Source organism: Mus pahari, chromosome 16 (assembly GCF_900095145.1).
Source record: "Mus pahari chromosome 16, PAHARI_EIJ_v1.1, whole genome shotgun sequence".
Taxonomy (NCBI): Eukaryota; Metazoa; Chordata; class Mammalia; order Rodentia; family Muridae; genus Mus; species Mus pahari.
Window position 1 is genome coordinate 48364218 of NC_034605.1, and position 18386 is coordinate 48382603.

At 43.7% G+C, this 18386-nt stretch overlaps 1 non-coding gene across 1 annotated transcript; it reads right to left on the reverse strand.

Moving 5' to 3' along the window:
• Nucleotides 1-14838: 14838 nt before the first annotated feature.
• LOC115065662 lies at nucleotides 14839-14945 on the reverse strand. Its single transcript, XR_003845430.1, has one exon. It is a non-coding gene; the product is annotated as a U6 spliceosomal RNA (small nuclear RNA).
• Nucleotides 14946-18386: the final 3441 nt, after the last annotated feature.

The following is an 18386-nucleotide window of genomic DNA, read 5'->3' on the forward strand; positions in this document are numbered from 1 at the left end:
GTGCTTTTAAGACAGCTTGAGAAACAGGAAATGAGGGGCAGGAGGGAGGCAGGGAGAAGGGGAAGATGAGGGGCAGGAGGGATGCGGGGAGAAGGGGAAGATGAGGGGCAGGAGGGATGCGGGGAGAAGGATAAGAACAGGAAAGCTTTGACTGAATGGTTTAGCTCAGAGCTAGTGCTCTCTGGAGAAAACCGAACAAAAGGATATATGATAACACATGCAGAGATTGATTATGAGATACAGGGTTTACACATACATACATATGCATACATATACACATACATGTGCATACATATACACATACATACATATACACATGTATATACACATAATACACAGATATACACACTAGCATACATACATAATGCATGTACAATACATATACACATACATATGCAGTTATGCATGCATACATATAGACAGACACATACACACAAATGCATATACATACATACACATGCATACACACATGCATGCATACATGCCTACATATACACATGCATACATACATAAGCATACATACATACACAAATACACATATATGTGCATATATATACAGACACATACACACATGCATACACATACATATACACACATACACATGTTCATACACATACAATATGCACACATACATTCATACACATACATATACACACATAAACACATGCATACATATATACACATACACACGTGCATACATGCACACACACATATTGGAACATTGTTCAACATTTGCAAAGTAGGGAGAAGTAGAAAATTGTCCAATATAAAGTAATCTGGATGAACCTTAGGTTATTACAGTATATGAAATAGACAAGTGGCAGATGTGTGATACTTTTATGTGAAGTAGCTAAAATAATCAAATGTATAGAATCAGGGAATAGAATGTGCTTGGCAGGGTCTGGTGAGGGGAACACCAGTGAAAGTTGTCAAAACTGAAAACGCTCCCCACATTTGCTGTGCAGTACTTTAGCTATAGTCACCAATAGTACAATTCTCCTGCCTCAGCCTGCTGAGCATATAGATTGCAGGAAGGCAGCCCCATGCCAGGGCTGACTTTATTTGCTCTCTCATTAATAATTGAGGGTAGTGGGGCTATTGGGAGAGGGGTGAACAGAGTGAGGTGTGTTTCTGTCGGGGGAGAGACCAGGTGAGGGTCAGAATGACACCCTTGGCTTGAGGACATGTCAGGACTGTCCGGCAAGAACGTACTAAATGCTGAAGGACTGGGGGAGGCTTCACGTTTGTGTAATGGGGTAACCAAGAAATTAACAGCAGTTGCTTGCATTAACATTTGAACAAATTTCTGCACTGCTTCGCACGCCAATGTGGCCCATTTTAAAGATAGAAACATCTTTGGGAGATAAGCTTGAAGAAGAAAGACTGAGGAATTCTGGGAGTGTATGCTGAAGTCAGGGCTTAAGGCCAGATCTGAATAGCGTTTCAGCATCTTCAGAGCAAATGGTAAAGCCTTTGCTCCTCAGTGGAGCCTGTTTTATCCCCATCACTGGTCCTCAAACATCTTCACCCTCCATGTACTTTGAGAGTCCTCACCTTTGAGCACCAGCAAGCAGGCACTGTCTCGCCTCCCAACAGGTAAGACGGACCGGTCTTTTTATGAAGTAACCCTCTCTCAAGAGCTTGCTTCACTGCCTCCTCAGCTGTGCAGAAAGAAAACACGTTTACTTATTTGTTTGCTTGTTTGCTTGTTTGTTTGTTTGTTCGTTTTGAGCCGGGAAGTTTTTGAGAGAGTGTATCAAAGATCAGCTTCCTCATCTCAAAGAAAAGACTGGATCCCTCCTGGAAGATGGGGAAAAACGGCGCTTTGCCTGCCATTTCTGGTAAATGCGGCATTACATCGTTGGGAAGACAAAATGGCAACAATTCAGCTTAATGATCCTAATTGGCTTTATTTTCCATTCAGGAATTGAGCACAAGCTTTCCTCTGTAAAAACAGAACACAGGGCTGGAAAAGAACAGAAACAAACCTAAATTGGATTAGAGGAGGGGAAGCCACTTTCCTTATAAGGTGATAAGCCCAGAGAGGTCTGTAGAGCAACAGGCAACCCACTTGTTGTCTAGCATCACATGCTCAGGCTGGCATCACATGGGCCTGGGACCTCAGGTTGCAATAAGGAGTTAGGCAGGGGAAAATTTTATTGTCACTTGAAACTGACCTGTTTGGGACATTTGGCTGCTGGCTCTGATTTCTTGACGCTGTTTTTTTGTTTTTGTTTTTTGTTTGTTTGTTTGTTTTGTTTTAAGATTAGATAAATAGCTTAGTTTTAACTTGGCAACATGAAACCTTAACATAAGTCAGTCCATTTTGATTTTCATCCTGGTGTGTGCAAGAGCTTCTCCTTAAACAACCATCCTGGTAACACCGACTCAGTAACATGTATGTTTGTGATGTATGCTTATTATATGCATATAATGTGTATATATTTTAGCTATTTTTCTTGTTCCTGTAACAAAACACCCTGATAAGAGCAACTCCAGGAGGTTTTGGCTCACAGTTTGTTGGTGAAGTCTTGGCGGCGGGCTGCTGATCACGTGACATGCATAGTCAGGAAGCAGCGACCCGAGTGCCGAGTGCTGGTGTATGGCTTGCTCTCTCCTGCTCACTCAGCCCACGAACCTCAGTTAGTGGACAGCACACTTAGCAGAATGGGAAGCTCCTCCCCGGAGGCCCTGTGAAGCCACAAGGCTTTGACAAAGATCTAGAGGCAATGAAGCTACTAGTCCAGTACCTCTTGTCCATGGAGGGAGACCACATGGGGAGATGTCCCTGCCTGCCTGGGTGGTGTCAGCAGGGGCCCGAAGAGCAGACCAGTAGGAGATCCTGTGGTCCTGGTGGGTTGTTTGGTCAACTCTACACAAGCTAGAGTTATCTAGGAAGAGGGAACAACAGTAGAGAAAAGCCTCCAAGGAATTGGTTGGTAAGCAAGCATGTGGGACTTTTTCTTGTAGTGGTTGATGGGCGGTGCCCGCCATGGCAGGTGGTCCCGGTGTGTCTAAGAAGGCAGGCTAGGGCAGCCAAGAGGGGCCGGGTTCCTTCAGTGTTCCTCTGCTTCAGCTACTGCCTCTGCCAACGCCCTGTTGCACTCTGTTCCTGCCCTGACTTCCCTCAGAGATGGAGTGTGGCCTGAGAGCTGTACACTGGAGTAAACCCTTCCCTACCCTTCCCTCCTAGAGTTGTTTTTGGTCTCAGTGTTATCACAGAAACAGACACACACACACACACACCTACTACCACACCTGCTAACAGAACAACAGAATAAACTAGAGAGCCAGGAGAAGATATTGGCAGATTGCACATCAGACCAAAGATGAATATATAAAATGATCAAGAAATCACAACTTCCATGCTTTTAAAAAAAAAAAAAAAAACTTAAGAAAATGGATGAAAAACTAGAATAGATATTTCACAGAGGAAGGAGATATACAGATGGCAAATGAGAATATGAGGATTTGATCAACGTTATTAGCTATCAGAGAAATGCAAATTCAAAGCACAGACCATCCACCCAGAAAACTAAGCCAGCACCAGGCCTGGGAGTATAGCTCACCATGGGGAGTGTTTGCCTGGCGGGCACTGGGCACCTCACCTCTGGGTTTGATTCCCAGCAATGAATAAACTGTTATGTCCAAGTTGCAGGAACCCAGAGACAACCGAGGAGCCAATTCTGATGCAAACCACACAGGGATCTTTATTAACAAGTTCTCAAGCAAGGCCTCTCAAACTCACACTGTCTCGGGGTCAGAGTGAGAGCCCTGAGTCTAGGAGTTCAGGTTGTTTATTGTGGTTGCAGCAAACTTGGGGATTTTCCATACAGGTCAGCAAGTTAATATTTTAAAAACTGCATTTCTGGCGTAATCTGCAGGAACCAAACAGGATGGACGGGTTATCTATTCTCAGCAGGCTGTCTTAGGTTATCGGTCTGTACCTTGACCCTGAATGGCTGTTGCTAAGGGCGGTGGGTTGCCATAGGATGCTCGCTCTGGAGGACTCTGTAATTTTCCGGAATTCTTTGTCTTGCACAAAATGAAGTTTATCCAAAACCAAAGTTGGTCAGGCTTCACAAAACCACGTGTAATACCCGTTCTTCCAGTGCTTGGGAGACAGAGACAGAAAGATCAGGAGTTCAAGGCCAGTCTGACTGGAGACTCTGTAGGAGCAAGAGATGCTAACGATGCAGAGACACCTGATCAGTCAGGATCCGCTGAGAGGAAAATGGAAGATGGTACAGGCGTGCTCCGGAAACGGCTGTACTCTGGAAAATCTCGGCCACTGCTTACAAAAATCAAGCATGCAACTGTTATATGGCCTAGTGATGCTGATCTTGGAAGTTTATACAGGGAAATGAAAATGTATGGATGTGGATATTCAGATCGTCTTATCGAAGATGCAAATCTGACCCACTGCGTCTGATCATGCGAACAGGCGATGACTATCATCTCTCTGCTCAATTCTTTAATAGAAAGTTGGGCAAGCTGTCCTTGGATTTACCTTCAACATAGAGTGTGCTGGATTTCGTGCAGAGACCGCTCAGGCTTAGCGAAGGGCACAGGGAAGTGGCCCTGCACTGTGCCAAGCTGAGACAAGTTTGGAAGGTAGATGGTAACCCCAACTGTGGTCTCTGGGAAGAGCAGCCCAGAGTTTTAGTCAAGGAAGCCTAGGTGGGAACTGGAGCTAGAGGTAGAGACCAAGGATGGAACACTTGCCCGGTGCTCGTGAGGCCTTAGGTTCAGTGCCCAGTGCAGAAAAGTCAAAACTTACTACATAGCCCTGTCTGACACGAAACTCGCTCTATAGACAAGGGCTGGCCTCGACTTCACAGAGATCTACCTGCCTCTTTCTCCCGAGTGCTGGGGTTAAAGGTGGATGCCGTCACAGCTGGCAAACGAAGCCATTTTATTGAGACGCTAATATTTTTTTTTTTCCTGGAGCCCAGGGTCCTGGGTGAGGTATTTGTTTAGAAATAGTAATCTCTGAGAAGAAGAACTTAAGGCAGGAGCTAGAGATGCAGTCAAGGTCGGTCTCTGGCCGCCACTCTAGGGATTTGCTTTCCTTTTTCCTTATTATTAGTGTGTGTGTGTGTGTGTGTGTGTGTGTGTGACTATGTCTCCCTGCCAATGCCTTTTCTGATGGCAGTCATTTCCGAAGGAAGCAAACATGGCCCTCATAAACTTCTGATTCCTGCTCAGGCTTGGCCTCAGGACATTCAGAATCCCAAGCAAGGGCAGGGACAACAGTGGCACACAAGAGTGTCCTCTTCCTCTCTGTCATGGTCAGAGATCTAGTCACCCAGGTTCTTCTGACTCTCTAGGGACAGGGACAGACATGCTATACATACTAGACAATACTTTCTATACATATAGACAATGCATTATATACATACTAGACAATATGTTATATACAGACCATAGGTGATATACATATAAATAGTACATGATATGTGTATAGGTAAAACATGATATAATATAGACAACACATGATATACATGCTAGACAATACATGATGTACAAATAGACAATATGTGATATATAGGTAATACATGAAATACATGTAATATATACATATAGACAATACATGATATACATGCTAGACAATATGTAATATACATATAGACACTACATGCTATTCTAGTCAATACATGAATACATATAGACAATACATGATATACATGCTAGACAATATGTAATATACATATAGACACTACATGCTATATATTCTAGTCAATATATGAATATATATAGACAATACATGATATACATGCTAGACAATATGTAATATACATATAGACACTACATGTTATATATTCTAGTCAATACATGAATATATATAGACAATACATGACATTACATGTTGACAATACATGATATACATATAGACATATATGTACATATGTCTTATGGTAGATAATACTATAGTAAAAGACATGGGTGTTCTGAACCCTGTGTCTTTGCTGTCTATAGCTGAGGTCCCCTGGCCTGTGCCAGCTGTAAAGTTTGTTCCGTTGTAGACTGAAGCTCATCTCTCCTGTCTGGGTAACTCACGCGGTGTCTCTGAGTGCTTTCCATATAAGTTATGGGACCAAAGCAGAGTTTCCCAACTCTTCTGAGTCACTTTCTGATCCTTTAGTCTCCTGCCCTCCACTGGCCAGTAACTCCTTCGATTTCCCCTTAATTAATTAAAATCTGCTCTCAGCCCCATTGCCACCAGCAGCCAGTTTTCCTTAAAGGGTATAGAGTGTGGTGATACGGGCAGGGCCTTCCACTAGAGCCATAAGAAAACTGGAGTTCTACAAGGACAAAGACAATTCCTACTCAAGCTAGCCAAAGAACTGTAAATTCAAAAGCCAGTGTCCGAGCGCCCTCTACTGGAAGCAATGGCACATTACTCCCAGCATCTTTTTCCAGCACAGAGGACCTAAATTGTTGAGATAAGACATTGGCCTAGCATTTCTTCCAGAACTCCTGATGTTGAGACAAGACATGACATATGAAGGTGTAAGTTAATTAAAAGAAGCTTCCAGCATCCAAGATGAGGGAAAGGTGAGAAATAACGAGAGGCTGTGTAAGATGGAATCGTTTCTGTTGCATGCTAGGGATAAATAGCATCCTTGCCAATTCTTGCCAGCCTGCCCAGAAAAATGTGAGTTCTAGCAGCAGTTTCTCAGTTAGCACTGACAGAACCTGATTGCTTCATGATGTATAGCTGTATTACATAGTGACCGAGAGCAAACCCCTCTGGTAAGTCACTTCTTCAATTTGGTGACAAGAAACCAGCCGTCAGGAATGATGTATTTCCTTCTAAGTTCCTTGAGAAATACGAGATTTTTTTTCCTCTGTGTGCCTGTGTGTAGTGTTTATGCCCGTGTGTGTGTGTATGTGTGTGTGTGTGTGTGTGTGTGTAGGTGGGGGGGGCATCAGGTTTCCTCCTGTTCTAACTCCACTCTGTCAGCTCCACTGTATTCCTTTGAAACAGGGACTCTCTGTGAACCTGAGGCTCTCATTTTCTGGCTAGGCTGGTGACCAACAAGCCCTAGTGATCCTCTTGTCTCTGTCTTCTACTTGGAGTTACAGGAATGTGTGAGGCCACACCCAGTTGCTAGGTAGGTTCTAGGTCAAAACCAAGGTCTTCGTGGTTGTGCCACGAGTGCTTTTAGCCACTGAGCCATCTCTCCAGCCCCTCCTTTTTCTTTCTACAGACTTTACAGTCGCCCTGATTATTTGTTGGCTTACTACAGTACTGGGGAATCAAACTTAGAGCTTCATGTTGAGATTTCATGGAGCATTTCAGTTCTTATGGTATAAGAAATATGGTAGTTTGAATAAGCATGGTTCCTGTAGGCTCATATATTTGAATGCTTAGTCATCAGGGAGTGGCACTATTTGGAAAGGATTAGGAGGTGTGGCCCTGTTGGAAGAGGTGTGTCACTGGGGGTGGATTTTGAAGTTTCCAAAGCCTGTGCCAAGCCCAGTGAGTCAGTTAGTCTGCTGTCTGTCTGTCTGTCTGTCTGTCTGTCTGTCTCTCTCTCTCTCTCTCTCTCTCCATGTGTCTCTTTGTCTTTCTGTGTCTCTTCCCCCCTCTTCCTCTCCCCCTCCCCATCCCCTCTCTCTGTCCAAGGATCAGGTGTAGCTCTCAACTTCTCCAGCACCCTGCCTGCCTGCTGCCATGCTTTCTGTCATGATGACAATGGAGTAAACCGCTGAAACTGTAAGCCAGCCTCCAATTAAATGTCTTATTTTATAGGAGTTGCCTACCAAGGTAGACACCAATGGTGTCTCTTCACAGCCGTAGAACAGTGCCAAGGAAAAGTAACAAGAGTGTACAATTTCACTAATATCCTAAAAGCCTGCAGAAGCTATAATCAACCTAGGCCTTTTTTTTTTTTTAAGTTGGAAACATTTTATTGAAATGTGTCAAATAATCTCCCTGTTCTCAGACCAGAAGGTGTGAATACATTCCACAAGAACATATGATCTCACTGCTGTGATTCACAGAGTAACAGTCGGATGGATTCGGATTAGATGGTTAAAGATCCTTCCTGGGTTACAGTTGGCAGACATCACCAATGCTAACCCCGCTTGAACTTGAGAACATCATTACTTCAGATCCTTCATTTCTGCTTGGCTTCCTGATTGGAAATTATTCTTTTCACGGTCCCTCGCACTCACACATTTTGATTTCTCCTCTGGACAGCCCATTCATATTGGCCAGGCTCTGTGCTCTGTTCTCTTGTTCCCAAAGCCAGGCTGTGAGTCATATGGATGTTCCAATGTGCCTTTACTCATTAATGACCTCTGAGCCACCGGTCGGGCCTTTTCATCTGATAGGAGGAAGCTGTCCCACTGTGCATTACTTTTGAAAGTAATACTAACATAAAAAGATGGAAAAGTGAACTGTGGCATGGCCTCTGTCACTAACTAGATGGCTTTATACTAGTCCTTGAACATACCTGGACCTTTGTTTTCTTTAATAATAAAATAATTTTATTCATTTATTAATACATTTAATTTTTTTCATCCCTAAGATCATCTTTACAAAACTCAGTCTGGAGAGTTCTATTTTGAACTAACATGGGATTTTAATTTTATGAGCAAGTTTTTGCTTTGTTTGGAAATAAAGATCTTACTATGTTGTTCAGCCCAACCTAAGATATTTGGGTTCAAGTGATCCTCCTGCCTCAGACAGATTCCCAAATAGTGGGGACCACTAATACCTCTGATCCAACTTTAGTTTGTTTGTTTGTGTATGCAAGTGTGTGTGTATTTGTGTGTGTGTGTGTGTGTGTGTGTGTGTGTGTGTTATTATGTTATCTCAGTAAATCCTTTAGGGAAGGTATCTAAGAATGGATGTGGAAATTGCCTTAAACGTAAAAGCTCAGTTTCACTCCCTAACACGTCCTCCAAGCAAGCAGCCTGACCTCCAGCTCTAGGACTTACTGGTGAGAGGAGGCCATCAGAAGCTTCCAGAATACACCTACCCACCATCTCACTATCTGTAGAACCACCGTGCTCTTAAGAGAATGGAAATTTAGGGAAGCATTGCAAGATTCCACTGAGGTCAAAGGGCTTTGAAATGGGCCATAAGCGATTACTAATGCTCCTAAGAGTGGGAGGGGACCGTTCCTGTCTGCGTCAAGGAATCTGTCCGGATGGAAACTGTAGACTCCCAAGGGTAGGGCAGATATTCCCACAACACAGGGCACCCAGGCAGTAGGTCAAGCCCTCAGATCCCGGACTTCGGTTTCAGACCACAGACAAAGCTCAAGGTCAATGACAGGTCCTAGCCAATTCTCGCCTTGTTGAGCAACCTACCTACAAGCTGAAAAACGTCCGAAAAAAAATAATTACATGGGAAGAGATCACAGGCTCAATATCTGTAATGCCACCCCCCTGTAGTCCCCAAAATCATATGCTAAAGTCTCAACTCCTATAGTGGCTTTATGTGGAGACAGGAAGTAATTAAAATCAAATGAGATTGTGAGGGTGGTAACTCTGAATTCATAGAGTTAGTGTCCTTACAGTGATGGCTCTCAACCTTCCTAATGCAACGACCCTTTAACACAGTTCCTTATAGTGTGGTGACCCCTGTGTAGTGACCCCTGTGTGGTGACCCCAACCATAAAATGACTTTAGTTGCTACTGCGTAACTGCAGTTTTGCTGCTGTTGTGAATCATAATGTAAGTATCTGTCTTTTCTGATAGTCTTAGATGACATCAGTGAAAGGGTTGATCAACCCCAAAGGGTTTGGGACCTACGGGTGAGGACCACTGCCTTGTGAGAATAGACATAAGTCAGTCTCTCTCCTCTCTCTCTCTCTCTCTCTCTCTCTCTCTCTCTCTCTCTCTCTCTCTCTCTCACACACACACACACACACACACACACACACACGTGAAGACTCATGGTTAGAGAAAGTGGCCAACTGCAAACCAGAAAAAGAGCCCTCGCCAGGAGGCAGGTCAGCCTGAGGCTCGCTCTCGGACTTTCTATTGCATGAAACATATTTCTGGTATCTGTGCTGCTGTGGACTCAGGTGGCAAAATGTAACATAGCAGGCTTCACGCTGGGGGGGCGTGAACTTCTGGGTTATGCAAAAGCATTCCAAGGAAAGGACTTAGGCGGTTTCAAAGGGTTCCATTTCAATCCACCCAGTTTCCTAGACCTGATCTGCCTCAGAATGAGAGATGGCTGGCTTCCCTTTCCTCCATCCTGTTAATGTGTGCTCAGGAGAGAGTGTCTTCCCCCCAAGAGAAAAGTCCCTCTCCTGCCCATCTGATAGTGCAGGATACTCTCTGAAATCTTGTAGGTGTCAAGACAAGTCAGGACTCTTGTCGTTGGATACAGATCTCTTGGCAACTTTGGTGTCTCTGTTTTTGTTTTCAAATCAACATGGTTACCATGCTATAGATCATTTGAAACTAATGCTTATGACAAATCACTGTTCAGCCTAGTTAAAAAAAAAATATATATATATATATATATATATATACACACACATACACGCACATACACATGTATATATTATATATATTATACCTAGCTATTGACTTGGACTGACATGATCTAGGTTCATCAGACTGACCTGATGTGAAATCCGCTCATGTGACACTTACCTGACATTCCAAGAAGTCAAAAGGGAACGAGAAATAATAGCTGGATTCATAAGCAGGTCAGTCTTAACCAGCACAATTAGAAATTCAATTTGCTCTAACATTGACCAAAATGGTAACTTTGAAATAACTAAGATGACTTTTGCTCTTTGTTTTTGTTTTCCTTTCCAGCCCTACTCTTTTTAATACCCCAGCCAACCTTACATGCTCAGTGCAGCTCATCGTGTGGTGTTATCTGATGCTAAGTCAACTGTTAAAACGTAGTTCATCTGTTGACCTTTAGATGTAGGGCAAGATTCCTTTTTCTCGGGTCACGTATCATTTTAAGGGCTTTTAATGTACAGCTCAGAGTTCAAGGAATTGAATGGCACTGCTACAATACAGCATCATATATTTAACTATACACAATAGTTTAATGTATAGTCCTTATACACAATAGTTTAACATGCATTAATTATACATACCAATGGGCTTCGTTTTGATATGGATATACACTGGTCATACTCACCGTGCATTACCCTCTCTTACCTCATCCTAGTTTCAATGACCCCTGTTCTATTCCTTGTGAAGGCCCCTTCCACTTTTTGTGGGACTTGAGTGTAATGACGGATGTTTATATGAGCATGCGTGAAGCGTTATCTGCAGATACACGGAACATCCTTAACCTGTGGCCACACTACTGAAGAAAACGCTGTAATAAAGTAACTTCTATTCTCACCTCTTCACATGGCCACATAGTCTCATAACTTCTGACTAGAAAGAAAAACGAACATCAGGAATGAAGTAGCGTTGAACTCTGTGTCTTTGTTGCAACAAAGAATACTCACCTGTAGCTATGTGAACTAATGCAGGGATATGAGAAATGTCCCATGTATCCATGAAGGAAGGAACTCACATGAATTCCAGACTCACTCACTCTCACTCTCTCTCTCTCTCTCTCTCTCTCTCTCTCTCTCTCTCTCTCTCTCTCTCTCTCTCTCCCACGTGGATCCTGGTACTTCTCCCATTCCCTCTGGAGTTAGATTATGGTCATAGGACTCTGTGTTAGTCACACTCTTCAGAGGAATGGAGCCGATGTTGTGTGTGTGTGTGGAAGGGGAGGTATTAAACTGGCTTGTATAACACAGTCTTAAGTAGTCCAACAACGGCTGCCTCACACTGGAGAGCCCAAGAACCTGGTACTTTCTTAGTCCAGAAGACCTTAAGTCTCCTGAATGTTTGATGCCATGACTATCTTGAGACTCAGTAGAGAGCAGCACCCACGGGAAGGTCCTCAGCAGATGCTAATGTCACATCCTTGTCCTTCCCAGTCTCTAGAGCAGAGAGCTCAGTAATGCTCTTGGTGGGTTCCCCAGCAGGTGTGACCTACGAACAGCAGGTAGACTTTTCCTTTTGTCTCCAGCTATGGGCAACATTTAAAAATGCTTGCTTGTTGCTGCTGGTGGTATTATTGTTCTTTTGTTTTGTTTTTTTGAGACCAGAAAAACCATGTTTCATGAAAACCAGATTAACTCATGTGCTGGAGGCTGGTGTCCTGCCTTGGCTTCCTGGACACTGGAGTTATAGGAATGTGCCACCGCACGAGTTACAAATAATTTAGAAAGAGCAGAACTTGGAGACCAGGTTAATGAACAAGCCAGACTCCTTGCTGCTCAGAGCAAAGTTCCAGGAAGGGACTCGGTGGGCCATCTACTCAAAGATTCCTGGATAGTTTGTACAGTTCACCAAACATGAGTCACTCACTCAGAGCCTTTGTCACTCTGGCCAATCTTGCTCCATGATGTTTCTTACACTAGCCCCCTGGCAAGTCCCAAAGACTTGTTCAAGATGGAGAAATCTCATCAGACTGTGTTTTATTAGACTGTGTTCTTAGATGTGCTGAAGAACGGTGGTGTCTGAAATGAACCCACAGAAACAGAAGCAAGCATGGAGTGGGGCTACTGTCGCCATAAACACGTGGGTGAGGAGGAATGAGACCTGCAGAAAACGGAGCAGGAGGAGGTTTTCACTTAGGCTAAACTTACAGAAAAAGAGGGGCATCAGCCACCTGTGGGTCACTTAATGCTTCAAACAACCTAAATATCGACCAGATGCTATAGACCAGTAATTCTCAGCCTTCGTGATCCCATGACCCTTTAGTACAGTTCCTCCTGGTGTGGTGACCTCAACCATGACATTACTTTGTTGCCACTTCCTAACTGTGACTTTGCCACTGTTAGGAGTCATAATGTAGAAATCTGATACGCAGGCTATCTGGCATGTGACTCCTGTAAAAGGGTCATCTGACCCCCCCCCCAAAGGGATCATGACCCACAGGTTGAGAGCCACTGCTATAGAGAAAAACATGTGATCACTTTTGGTGTTATGCTGTGTGACACAGACTTGATAGAAAGACTCTCCTCAAACTCCCACTAATCCGCTAGCCCAAGCTTCTCGAGTGCTGGGGCTATGCTGTGTGTCGCCATGCCCCAGCCTTGTGGACCATGCGACTCCAAAGAAATACTTTAAGAGATGGTGCTGGGCTGGGAGATGACTCAAGGAATAAGTGCTTGCCACGATACCACAAGGACCAGAATTGGGATCACCAGAACCTACATTAAAAGCCTGGTGGAGGTGGTGACCTCGGTAATCCCAGTGCTCACTGGTGAGGCTGGCGCTAAGCTGGGAAAGGAATGCCTACCCAACGGCATGCACTTTCCAGGTAAACGGATACTTGCTGGGGGTCAGATGTGTTCATGTGTTGAAGGATTAAGACCCTTGCATGGTGATACTCAAAGCTGGTAGGGCCTTTGCAAAGTGGGCTCAGTAGACCCATTGGGACATTGGGAGGTGCTGGAAGGAATGAAGATGCATGGGATGCTGAAAGAATTATGAAAGAATTCTCATTAAAGGGAAAGACCGGCCATTCTCACCCTCTGGCTCCCTGTCTCATATGCGATCTTCCTGTATTCGATGCTTTCATCCTCGGTATCACCCTCACCAGAGCCTGCCTGATGCCAGCACCACACCCTTGAATCTCCAGGACTGTGAGCTTCAAGAAGCCTCTTTTCTTTATTCACCACCAAAATGTCCCAGCCTTGGGCATTTTGTTATAGCAACAGAAAATGAGCTCATATGACTGTGTTAGTCAACAGGACAGCCCAGAGAAAGCAACTTTGTGACTCGTAAACAGAACTCTTTTTTTTTCTCTCTCTCACTCAACCTGTTTACCCTAAAATTGGTCCCTTCAATGAAATCCCGAGGAGAGGTTGGGAACTCGGCTCACTTATGGGAAAAGCTTGGGCATTTCAGCCAACAATCACTATCTACATTGTAGACTTGAGTCTGCTCCCCTTACAGAACTGCTTGCCCTGAACTCTGCTGTGGCTTTGTGTCCATAGAGGGATGTTCTGAGTCCTGTGAAATTCTCCCTGTTCCACTCATTGAGATGGAGACAGTTTATCCTACTGCATATTGGTCTATGCACACGGTCCTATGACAGACATGTTTTCCAAGTTTCAACCCAAAAGCAGGAAAAAGTAGACTTTTGCTTCATATTTATGAACACTGAATTCTGGGACATTCATTTTTAATCTCTTGATTTGGGTCTTTAGAATTCGAAGTGCCAGGGCTGGGGAGATGGCTCAGCAAGCACGAGAACCTGAGTTCAGATTCCCAGAATCCATATTAAAAGCTGGGCATGATGTGAGCTCTGTAACCCCTGAGCTGGAGGTGTGCCGAAGAGACAGGACACTCTTGGGGGTTGCTGGCTGCCAGCCTAGCTCCAGGTTTAGTGAGAGACTCTCTCAGGAGAATTAGCTGCGGAGTAACAGAGCAGACATCTGATGTCCTCTTCTGACCTCAACACCTGCCTGAGGCATGTATCCACACACACACATACATACACATACACACATGGGTGTGCAAGTTCAGCACACACATACACACATACCACAACTCCCAGCCAGCTGTGTAATCACAAGGACACAACTACACTGGACTGTGTTGATAAATAGGGTGTTGGGGATAGAGAGGTGGCTGAGCCTTAGATGGTATGATATAAATGTCTTGTTAGGGCTGAACCCTTGGTCTATCACTACTTCTCAGCATCTTGGGCAGTCATCTTGGGCATTCTCAGCACCTTGGGCATCTTGAGTCTCCTCTGTAGTCACTCTCATTCTAAGAAAACAAATTTTCTGATTAGGGCTGAGAGTAACCTTTTTTTAAAAAGGTAAAAAATCTATGAAACGCTTCGTAAGTTCGACTATCATCTTTGCCTAGGGGCCACGCCAACCTATTCTGTACTGTCACAATTTTAGTGTTTATGCTATAAAAACAAGCATGGAATTGCTACAGTTAGCATCAACTTGACACAGTCTTATATTGCCTGGGGAAAAGGTGTCTAGATTGAGTAATTCTTTTTAATTGGTCTGTGAGGAAATGTTTTAATTAATGTAAGAGTGGTACTGTGGGTGGCACCATTCCCTGGGCAGGTGGATGTAATGCCCGGGGAACTAGCAAGCAGATCTGCTTTCCCTTCTTGTCCTGTGTTCCCACCTTAGCATCCCTAAATGTGACCAAAAATGTAAATCAAATCCAATAAACCCCTCCATTCCCAAATTGCATTTGGCTATAGTGCTTTATCATAACAAAAGAAAGCAAATTAGAACAGGCTTGGAGTTCTTGGCCAAGATCTCTGCTCAGGAGTGAAGGACATGTTCCCCTGCTCTTTGGAGTGCTACTGGCAGACAGCCCAGAACAGTCAGACTCTGTGGGGATTGCCTTGGCTAAAGAGGACAGCTAAGTCAGAGGCATGTCAAGGGAGGTCTAATGACAGGTCAAGGCTGGAGGACAAAGGTCTAGCCTATTTGCTGAAAGATGGACATATCTAAAGAATTCTCTGCTTGAACTGTGGAATCAGGTGTGCTCTCTGCCAAGGCTGGGCCTTGGCTTAACATCTCACCCTACTTCCTTGCTACTTCCCCTTATGAACTCCAAAACATTCTTTCAAGAACTCTTGGAGGCTGGTCTCCAGCTCAGAGACGCTTCCCAGGTTACCCAAGTTAAAACAGAATGGGACGGGGCTGGAGGGATGGCTCAGGGGTTAAGAACTCTTCCAGAGGTCCCGAGTTCAGTTCTCAAGCAACTACATGGTCGGTAGCTCCCAACTATCTTTAATGGGATCAGATTCCCTTTTCTGGTGTGTCTGAAGACAACTACAATGTACTCATATACATAGAATAAATAAATCTTTAAAAAAAAAAAACAGAATCAGTCAGTGCTCACACAGAAGATAAAGAAGGAAGCAAAGAAGGGAGGGAGGGAGAAAGGAAGGAAGGAGGGCTAAAGAGGGAAACTGAAGCAAAAGAAATAAAACTGTCAAAAAGAAATAAATACTCAAATAAAAGTATTTCAGGGTGAGAAAAACAGCAATTTAAAAGTATCTGCAAGGCTGGGCAGTGGTGGCACATGCCTTTAATCCCAGCACTCGGGAGGAGAGGCAGGCAGATTTCTGAGTTCGAGGTCAGCTTGGTCTACAGAGTGAGTTCCAGGACAGCCAGGGCTACACAGAGAAACCCTGTCTTGAACCCCCCCCCCCAAAAAAAAAAATCTGCCAGAGAGGCATCCAACTTGAAGACCAAATTCTACAAGGTGACTTAATGGCAAAAAAATTAATTTCTATTATCAACAATAATCAAGAAGTAAACTCTAAATCAAAATGCATTGTCATAGAACTGAAAATAAAACAAAAACAAAATTTGTATTGAAGTACCAAAGACCCGAAAGAACTAAATTAACTCTCTGTCAGAATAAGCAGTAGTGATGGTAACACAATACATACCTCATCTCAAAGTGTGTCATAGAACACAACAACAACAACAACAACCTAGCATGGTGCTGGCACAGAAATAGACACATCAACCAGGAGAATAGAATGGGAGATACTGAAATAAATGCTCATAGCTTAAATAACCTAATGTTTGACTTCAGAGAAAAGAGAAACTCTTAAATCCTTTGAGAACATTGATAAAACTGGATGTCTGTATGTTGAAGGGCAAAACTAGATCCTTATATCTTACTCTGCCCCCAAAGCAATTAAAAAAAAAAAAAAAAAAAAGATCAATGACCTTATCGATCCATTTGAAACTGCTAGAGGGAAACAAAGCTAGAAACAAAACCAGAACACTTCAGGACAAAGGCGCGTCAGAGGCTCCTGAGAAGGACTCCAGCAGCACAGGAGTGTATCTCAAGAGTTGGAAGTTTTGAGGACATGAAATTAAGAAGTTCTGCACAGCAAAGAGAACAATTACTATGATGGAGAGAGACAGCCTACAGGAGGGGAAAATTGTTCACTAACCACACAGCAGTAAGGAATTAATATCTATAATATGTAAAGAACCCAAAAGTTAAATACCTGACCCCCCCAATCTTTTAGTCAATAGACTAATGAACCAAATAGACAGTTCTTAAAAGAAAATAAATACAGATGACCAATATGTACTTGAGTAAGATTTCAACATCCTTAACCAACAGATAAATGCATCTTAAAACTGCTTTGAAATTCTGACTTGCCCTAGTCAGAAAAGCTAACACAGAGAAAATGTTTATGTAGGGAAAGAGGAATTCTTACATGCTATTGGTGGGAACATAAATGCAGGCACTGTGGGAATCGATAAAGAGTTCCTCAGAAAGCTGAACATAGATCCACCTGACCATGCCATTCCCGGTGTGTAATTAGGTGTCAGCCTGTTGCAGAGATACTCGTAGACCCACCTGTACTTCTATACTAGTCACCTGGCCAGAAAATGGCACCAGGCTGGATGTGCACCAATGGACAAATGGACCATCAGCATGTGGTGCGCGCACAACAAACGTTCGTGCATCCAAAGACAAAAATGAAATCATGGCAACGCGGGAAAAATGCATGCAACCAGAAATCACTAGGTTAAGCACAATAGGTTGGTCAAAAAGACAGATATTGCATATCTTCCCCAATGTATGCAGAGCCTACATTTAAAATGTGTGTGTATGCATGTGTGTGTGAGTCTGTGTGCACGTATGTGTTACTAGAAGGAAGATTATGAGATAGAAGGAAAGATTATTCAGGAGGTGAGAGACAGGGAGGGCACTGCCCTAACTTGGGAAGAGAGCTTGGGAAGAGGGGTCATGGGGAAGGCATTGTGGAGTGGGGACAAATAAAAACGAAGTAAGACACACACATGCGCACACACACACACACACACACACACACACACACGAAGGTGGTGCGTGAAACTCAATACTTTCTCTGCTGGCCTAACACTTTACAAATAGGCACAGAAAGTTTGGCGTTTGACTTTTCGGTCAGTTTTGGGCGTGCCTGCCATATTTCATGATACGCGACGATTGGTTCGGCTTATCTTTGCCTTTCTGCTTCCTAAAACTCCTGCAGCTGTGACTTGAAGGTCACCCCCATGTTGTTTAAGGCTCACGCTTCATGATAATCCCTGGTAATTATAGTTCTCTGACTCTGAAACGTCCTTCCTGGGCTCCTGTGTTTGGATATTTTTCCCCAACTGGTGGCGCTGTTGCAAGGTTTTCAAATCCTTGGGATGTGGGGGGAAATCTATCTAAAAGTTAGAAGGGGCTCCTCAAGCTGTACTACAGAGCAATTGTGATTAAAAACTGCATGGTACTGGTACAGCGATTGACAGGTAGATCAATGGAATAGAATTGAAGATCCAGAAATGAATCCACACACCTATGGTCACTTGATTTTTGACAAGGGAGCTAAAACCATCCAG